Source organism: Propithecus coquereli, unplaced genomic scaffold, assembly GCF_000956105.1.
Source record: "Propithecus coquereli isolate 6110/MARCELLA unplaced genomic scaffold, Pcoq_1.0 Scaffold295, whole genome shotgun sequence".
NCBI lineage: Eukaryota > Metazoa > Chordata > Mammalia > Primates > Indriidae > Propithecus > Propithecus coquereli.
The window spans coordinates 3,362,529-3,370,368 of NW_012148563.1; the positions used below are offsets into that span (position 1 = coordinate 3,362,529).

General features: G+C 47.5%; 1 protein-coding gene across 1 annotated transcript in view; it reads left to right on the top strand.

Annotated features, from left to right (window-relative positions):
• Positions 1–5,825: 5,825 nt before the first annotated feature.
• Positions 5,826–7,840, top strand: part of RBM44 (RNA binding motif protein 44) — a 31,410-nt gene continuing 29,395 nt past the window's right edge. The window contains exon 1 of the mRNA XM_012648821.1: positions 5,826–5,915. The gene's annotated coding sequence lies outside the window, so the exon portion shown is untranslated. The remainder of the gene's footprint in view (positions 5,916–7,840) is intronic.

Here is a 7,840-nt window from a genome sequence, read left to right on the forward strand (position 1 = left end):
AAAAAAAAAAACAAAAAAGACACAAATAAAATTCCCCCAAGAAACAATAGTAATAATCCTAAGAAATAAAAGAAACAGAAGAACCTACATTAGGAAATCTATATAATCTGAGAGATATAAGACATGAAAAACCATAGAATGATTTATGGTAAGAATGAATATCATAAAGGTGTGACTTTCTCCCAAATTTATAGATTTAATACATTTCTTATGAAATGCACTTTGAGATTTATTTGGAGGGTAATCTCACAAAATTATTTTCATAGTCATCTGGTGTAGGGGCTGGGCCTAGAAGAAAGGATGGGAGGATGGAAAGAACATGAGCAGGTGAATGGAGGATCAGGTGAAAACGCCTGCCCGAAGCTGCGTGTTTGCTGTGTGCAAAGGTCAGCTGAAAACGGCTGACCTGTATGGACACTGTTAAAGTAGCAAATGGCCCTGACCCTTTGCACGTGTCCTTGGCAATAAACGTGGGGAGGAACTTGGCTGAGGAGGCCATTTTCTCCTTTAGATTTTGGTGTTTCTAAACACTATGTGTTTCAAGTAATTATTCATTCCTTCGCTACCGAGCTCAGGAGCCAAAAGCAGCTGCAACAAGTGGTGACCCCGACGTGAGTCAGGAATCCAGGCGACCAGTGAGTGTTTTGGTCTCCCAGATTACAAGGGGAATCATCCCGGTAAGGGACAGTCCCGCCCACTGCTTTGGGAAAGGGACCGATGCACGTAGTTTCAGAAGGGGGTTTCTAATATGGGGCAACACCTGACAAAAGATCAGCAAATTGATCTGTGCACTTTGCAACATCTCTTAAAAGCTGCCCAGTGTTCTGTCGAACCAAAAGCTTTACCACTCCTATGCGCAGTAAGACAGCATGGCCCCTGGTTCCCAGATGAGGGCACGTTAGATTTAGAGCTCCGGGGGCAAGTAGGGAAGCTTTTTAAGAAGAATCTTAGGGGGTTCCTGTGCCCCTTGCTGTGTTGACTACATGGAGCCTGGTGCGAACAGCGCTGACTCCTTTACATGTTCCTACGGCTTCTAATCTGTTGGAACCCGCTCCTCCTCCTCCACCGTCTGCTCCGCTGGAGGAGCTGGCGTCCCCTGCCATAAAATTCCCGAATCCTGAGCCATTCTCTCCACCATCACCTCCTGCGGCTCAACAGGAGGAGCAGATACCTCCTTCTCCTTCCCCTCTCAAAGGGGATTTCTATTCCTCCCCTGGTAAAACCATCCACTTTTCAGCATTGCCTATGAGAGGGCCAATCTTCATGGGGATGACATTTGCTAGAACAATGGAATCTTCTAACTACCCAGCCTTTTCATTAGGGTCCACTGCTCAGGCGCATCCAATGCAACCCACACCTTTACAACGGACTAGTTCGCCCATCCAGCTAGAGCAGTGGCCCATTAAGCAGGATAAATCAAAACATTTAAAATCTCTCGTCCAGGACCAACTTAAAGCGGGACATACCTGAGCCCAGGGAACACTCCTGTATTCGTCATACCTATAAAGAACAATAAGTGGCGTTTACCACAGGACCTAAGAGCTCTTAATGCTATTATAGTCCCGATGGGACCTCTACGAACCAGCCTTCCCCAGCCGTCATTAATTCCAAGAGATTGGCCTTTGATTGTGATTGAGTTAACACGGGGAAGAGGACGTTTATGCTCAATTTTTCTACAGGTCCCGAGTGGTTCCCTTCCAGATGAGTTCGCCCACATCGTGTGCTGGATTCTACAAATGAAACGTCTCTCTCTCCAGCCGCTGCTGATGGGGGTCCCACCTCGACAGACACATAACACCATGACAGTGCCCAGGACCACGTGGGGTCAATTGAGACAACTAGAGACACAGGCCTCAGCTATGATAACACAACTGGGGGCGGCTCCCACCCCGGGGAACACTTTCCTGGCGTATTTGGCTATTGTCGCCCATAATAACAGCCAGGTAACCCGAGGGCTGCTTTGCAGCCTTTTCTCCTTTTATTTCTCCCAGGCAGTACAGCCACAGCTTACTGGGTTCATGTCTTACACTCACCTGTTTAAGCCCCTAACATGGTGGGACTGGGAGATCCCTCTGTCTACCAATGTCTCGACGTGGACTGGAGGAGTATGGTTGCCTCCATGTTCCTGGCAGAGAAATGGAACAGACTGGCTGAATATCGCAGTAGTTTATCATTCCTCTGATCCTCCTGTGGATGTTACCAAATTACATAATACAACATGGTGCATTCCCACGACCACCCAAAAATATATTATCAACCGGTCGTGCTTGGTCTTGTCACTTTGTCTCTTATTTTCCAGGATGGATCCAGCAATTGATGTCTCTTCATAATGGCTTTGGGAGGTCACAGACTGAAGTTTACATCTTTCTCCTACTCACACTCCGTCTCTAATTTTAAATAAAAAGGGGTACATGTGGGGGCTGGGCCTAGAAGAAAGAAAGGATGGGTGGAGAGAAAGAACATGAGCAGGTGAATGGTCAGGTGAAAACACCTGCCCGAAGCTGCTTGTTTGCTGTATGCAAAGGTCATCTGAAAACAGCTGACCTGTATGGACGTTGTTAAAGAAATTAGCAAACGGCCCTGACCCTTTGCACGTGTCCTTGGAAATAAATGTGGGGAGGAACTTAGCTGAGGATGCCATTTTCTCCTTTAGATTTTGGTCTCTCCTCCTCTCTAAACACTGTTTCGAGTAATTATTGACTCCTTCACTACCATGCTCAGGAGCGAAGAAGCAGCCGCAACAATCTGGAAGTTAAACCACAGCCACATTGCTACTAGACTAGATAATTTTGATAAAAGACAGTGAGCTTCCACCAAGTATTACCAATGTTACAAAAGTGGGAAGACAGGTCCCTGAAGTGGGACCACCCAGCCTTGCTCAAAAGGGCACCTGGCTGCTTAGTTCTACCTTATTTTCCCAACGCATTCCCTGAGGATCCCCAGGGTGTGGCTTCCATGCTATCAAGACTTTGTTAACACTCCCTCAAACGGTTGTCTATACATGTTGTCACCTTTTTGCACGTCCTGTCTGTTCCACACATTTTAGCCACTAATATGTTCTCTGCTCTTAGACTGTATGTTCTTTGAGAAGAAGCTTTGCACTCTATGGCCTGCCTGATACACAGCAAGACCTCAGCAGGTGTTTGTGGAATAAAATAATTGTAACAGCTCCTAAATAGAGAGGTTAAATATGTATAGGGACATCACAGTCCATGTGGGAGGTCTGGATGGTTTTTCTCTCTCTGTATAGCTCCCTCAAAGCATCCTAAATAAGGCTCTGTGAGAAGTAGGATTATAGGAGATTTCCACTTCTTCATATTCTGCATTTTCTACGTTAAACACATAACTTTAATAGGATATTTAAAAATTATAAGCAAAAATAAGTAAAAACTATTATGTGAATGATTCTGAACTCGGAATGGGGTAAAAAAATCTCTAAGATCACTGAAATGACTGACTGATCAATTTCTTAAAAATATAAAACTTCACATCAAAACAATATAAAGCCCAAATCAATTCTATGGACAAGGTAGAACTGCCTGGCAGGAGAGGCAGAGCCGCTGGCCGCGCACACAGACACAGGGAACTCTGATGAGGAGGAGCAAGGGTCCACGCCCCCAGGGCCAGTGGGCAGTATCCAGAATCATCAAAAAAAAAGGAGGGGGCTAGAGGAAGACACAACTGGGCACTGGGGCTCATGGCTACACTGAAACGACTGAGGTCATTAAGTGGGTATGTTTCTTTCACCTGCCACCATAACACGAGATTTAGTGTCTTCCATGCAAACAGTCTGCCTGCCCTCTTTAAAACTGCCTCCCTTCCAGCGCTATCCCCCCACCCCCACAGCCCCTCCTGCCACCTGCTCAGCGGCTTGCCCGCAAGCAACAGCATCACCAGCCTGCACAGATTACCTATTCGGCAACCTGGTGACACATGTGACGTCGGGGCTCAGTATGTCTGGACCCCTGTTCCCTCATGGCACAACATCCTATCTCTATTCCCAAATCCCAGTCATCCTCCGCAAGGATGGCCGTGATCACTGTTTTCAATAGTTTGAAAGGTTGACATATGAAAGAAAGATTTGACTATTTCTGTGTTGCACCAATAGCGTAGAGAGGGGGCCAGCAGTGGAATGAGCATTTGACAAACTTATGTTCAGCACAGGAAAGCAATTTCTAACAATTCTCTGCTGGAGCAAAGAAGTGTCAAGGGCCCAGAGTAGGATGTGGTTTCCAGCTGTCTTGGTATGAGGGTTGCCTTCCCATGGACACACTTCCAGAGCCACCCCTTCCAGGGTCACCATGGCCCAGAACTACAAGTCCTGCTCTTGATGCCATCTGCCCAGATGAGGGGAGAGTGTCCAGCCTAATGTGATCCTCAGCCTGAAGCCCTTTTTATAACAAACACAGGCCAGACTTCATTCCCCTGTGAAGCTCTGGCCTGTGAGGGCACGGCCACTGGGCTTGAGCACGTCACAACAGCATGCTGCTGCCCTGGCCACCCTCTTCATCCACTGATATTAACTTTAAATGATACATTGATTTCAAAAATGAAATCCACTGCAAAAGGACAAGACTTAACTTTGAGAGGCACCCCAAGGCACCTTAGATGACGGCAAGACTTGCCGTAAAGTATATTAAGTCACCCCAAGGTGATTTCGGGTAGACCCATGCTCATTGTTCATCTTGGATCTTTTTTCATTACGTTTGACTTTTTTAAACGGTCGCACTACAATATTACTTATCTTGATTGCTGAGGTTTTTGGCAACCCCTTAAATTTTGCATCCATGACAAATAAATGCCTCAGTGTCCTCATCCAGCCAGCCCCTCGGCCCTGCTAATGGTCAAAGGACAAGCTACATCAAACACTACGAGGGCACACGCGGCGGTGGACACAGCCCCGCAAGGAAGGAGGCCAGGTCCCCTCCGGCCACTGAAGGGGCAGTTTGGCCTCCACCGGCAAGGGCAACGCCCCCCCAGCATTTTCACATAATGACTTTGCAGAGCCGTGAGGTCCGGACGAGGGTCTCCGGCTGCAAATCAGGAAAATCTTCGCAGGTGGCTCTGCCCACCCGGCCCACCGCGCAAACTCTCTTCTCCCGCCAAATGTGCAAATTCCAAATAGGGCGGCCTCCTGCCCGCAATTTGGCGCCCGCAAGCCGGGCTAATCACGGTGTAGCCCTGTTCGTGAAGACCAATAGGAGCGCGCATCGTCAGGCGGTGGGCGGGCCACCGGCAGCCGTTACCCGACAGGCGCCGGGGCAGCATTCCCTGCGCCATTAGCCCTGAGGCGGCTGTGGAGATCAGACGTCCCACGTGTGGCACCGGCGGTAGCGCTGCTCCCAGGGGCGACGGGCGTGGACGCGGGGCGGTAAGCTGGGCAGCGAGGTGGGGCAGGGCGCGGCCGCTGGGCTTGAGCAGGTCGGGACGGTGAACCCCCGTGTGGCCGGGTAACGGCCTGGAGGCCCGTCCCGCCGACTCACGCGGGACGCCAAACGGCGGTGCGGACGAGGCCGGCGAGGTGCGGGAGGGGCCGTGGCCTTGCGCGTGCCTCAGGCGGCCCCGGGGTTCTGAGACCTTCACAACCGTTCCAAGAGGGCTTTTCCGGCTCGGGTTCGCCGGCGTGGAGCGCCCTGCACCCCAAAAGCTTGTCTAGCTAAGTCCGAGCCCTGCCTTTCCGAGGCGGCTACTTCCCCAGGGAAAGATGGGAATCCGCTCCTGTGCGTGCGCGCACCAGACTGCAGCAGGCTCGGGTGCCGCGGCCCAGACCCGGCCAGAGCGAGAAGGGAGGTTGATTGGTTACCCCAGTGCCCGGCCGGCCCGGCCAAGGTCCTCAGCTAGTGTGAAGGGCCAGGAAGGTTTCCCTAAAAAGTGGGTAATGGAGATGAGGTCTGAAGGTTGAGCGGGAACTAAAGGTTAGGTAGGGGGTGCGGGCAGGCGAGAGCACGCACGCGGCCCGACTTGTTCAGGGAAACGGAAAGGCCGGTGTATCTGGAAGACAGAAGTGCCCCGCACCACGCAGAGTCCAGAGCGCTGTGGGCTCTTAAGAGATTTACTGAGATTTTAATCTATCTGAAAACGGTGACAGTCCTTTGCTGAGTTTCAAGCAGTAGAGGGAAGTGGTCAGATAAACATTTTGCAAAGAGTACTTTGGCCAAATGGGAGATTCTTGCCGTAATAGCTGTGAGAGTTAGGGGTTAAAATTGGCAAGACCCGGTGAGGATGAGGGGCGTGTCAAGGGAGAGTTCTGCAATTCACTGGGATCGAGAACACTGGAGGAACTAGCTTGGTCAGTGAGAACTCCAAGAAGAGAATAAAAACGGGGTATGTGCCTAGAAGTGGAATTGCTGGGTCATGTGGTCATTCTGTATTTAACTTTATGAGGGACTGCCAGACTGTTTTCCAAAGTGGCCGCAACATTTTACACTTCGACCAGCAGTGGATGGAAGTTTTGATTTCTCCATATCCTTGCCAACACTTATTATCCATTATTATTATTGCCATCCTAGTGGATGTGAAGTGGTATCTCGTTTTGCTTTGCATTTCCCTTATAACTGTGATAGATATTGAGCATCTTTTCACGTGTTTCTTGGCCATTTGTGTATCTTTGGAGAAATGTTTATTTAAGAGCAAGACCCTGTCTCCAAAAAAATTTTTTTAAATTACATGAACCCCGTAAACCTGTAATCCCAGCTACTCGGGAGGCTGAGGCCAGAGGATCGCTTGAGCTCAGGAGTTTGAGGTTGCAGTGAGCTGTGATGACACCACTGCACTCTAGCCTGAGTGACAACCAGACCCTGTCTCAAAAAGTAAATAAATAAATGCATGCATACATGCGTACATATGTGCATTGGGGGTTGAATACTTCCAGGTTAGCTAATTACTTCACATCTGTGTATCTTTTCCATTCGTATGTATTATAAAAATCTAGAACTTACGTGTCAAAATGAACTCATCATCTTTATTGCTCCTCACCCAAAACAAAATAACATTAAAAACATAAAACTATTTCTCTATGTAGGTTCCTAGTTCAGTGAATATAAATCAATGATGATAATTTCATTTTTATATAAAAGACATCTAGTTCTATATCATTCCTTTCCTTACCCTTTCTGTCAAAATCAATACTAAAAGAGTCCTTCCTCCTGTGACTAATCTCCCACTTGCTCATCTTTCAGATCTCAGTTTAAATGACATTCTCAAAGGCCTTCACTAACCCTTAGACTGTTGAATCTGTGTTTTTATTGAGCACACCACGTGATTCTTACATCGGGCAAGTTTCGAGAAAGGTACTCTATAATAAGATTTGTATGCTCCCTTCCCCTCTTCCCACCCCACTTTTGGAAATTGTATGCCTATTATGCTTCATAGAGGCAGAGACTGATCACCTGTATGTCCTCAACACTTAGCAAATGACTTAGCAAATAGAGGTTCAGTCATTATTGAATAATATATCAAAGAATGATTCTCCAGAGAAAGGCTTTCATTCCTGAAAATGGAAATGTACTTGCTTGGTAATAGGGTAGGTGTATGTTTAACATCATTAGAAACTTACAGTTTTCCAAAATGGTTTTAACAATTTGTATTCCCTCTAGCAATGTGTAAGAGTCCCAGTTTGTCCACATCCTCACCAATATCTGGTGTTACCAGCGTTTTTAAAAGCCATTCTAATGTGAAGTGGCACCTTGGGTGGTTTAAATTTGCATTTCCCTGATGACTAATGATGTTGAGAACTTTTTGATACACATGAGAACCATTCATATGTTCTGTGTGTGTGGGTGAAGTAAATGCTTGACTTTTTCCCTTTTATATTAGATTTTTAAAAAATCTATTTGTACAA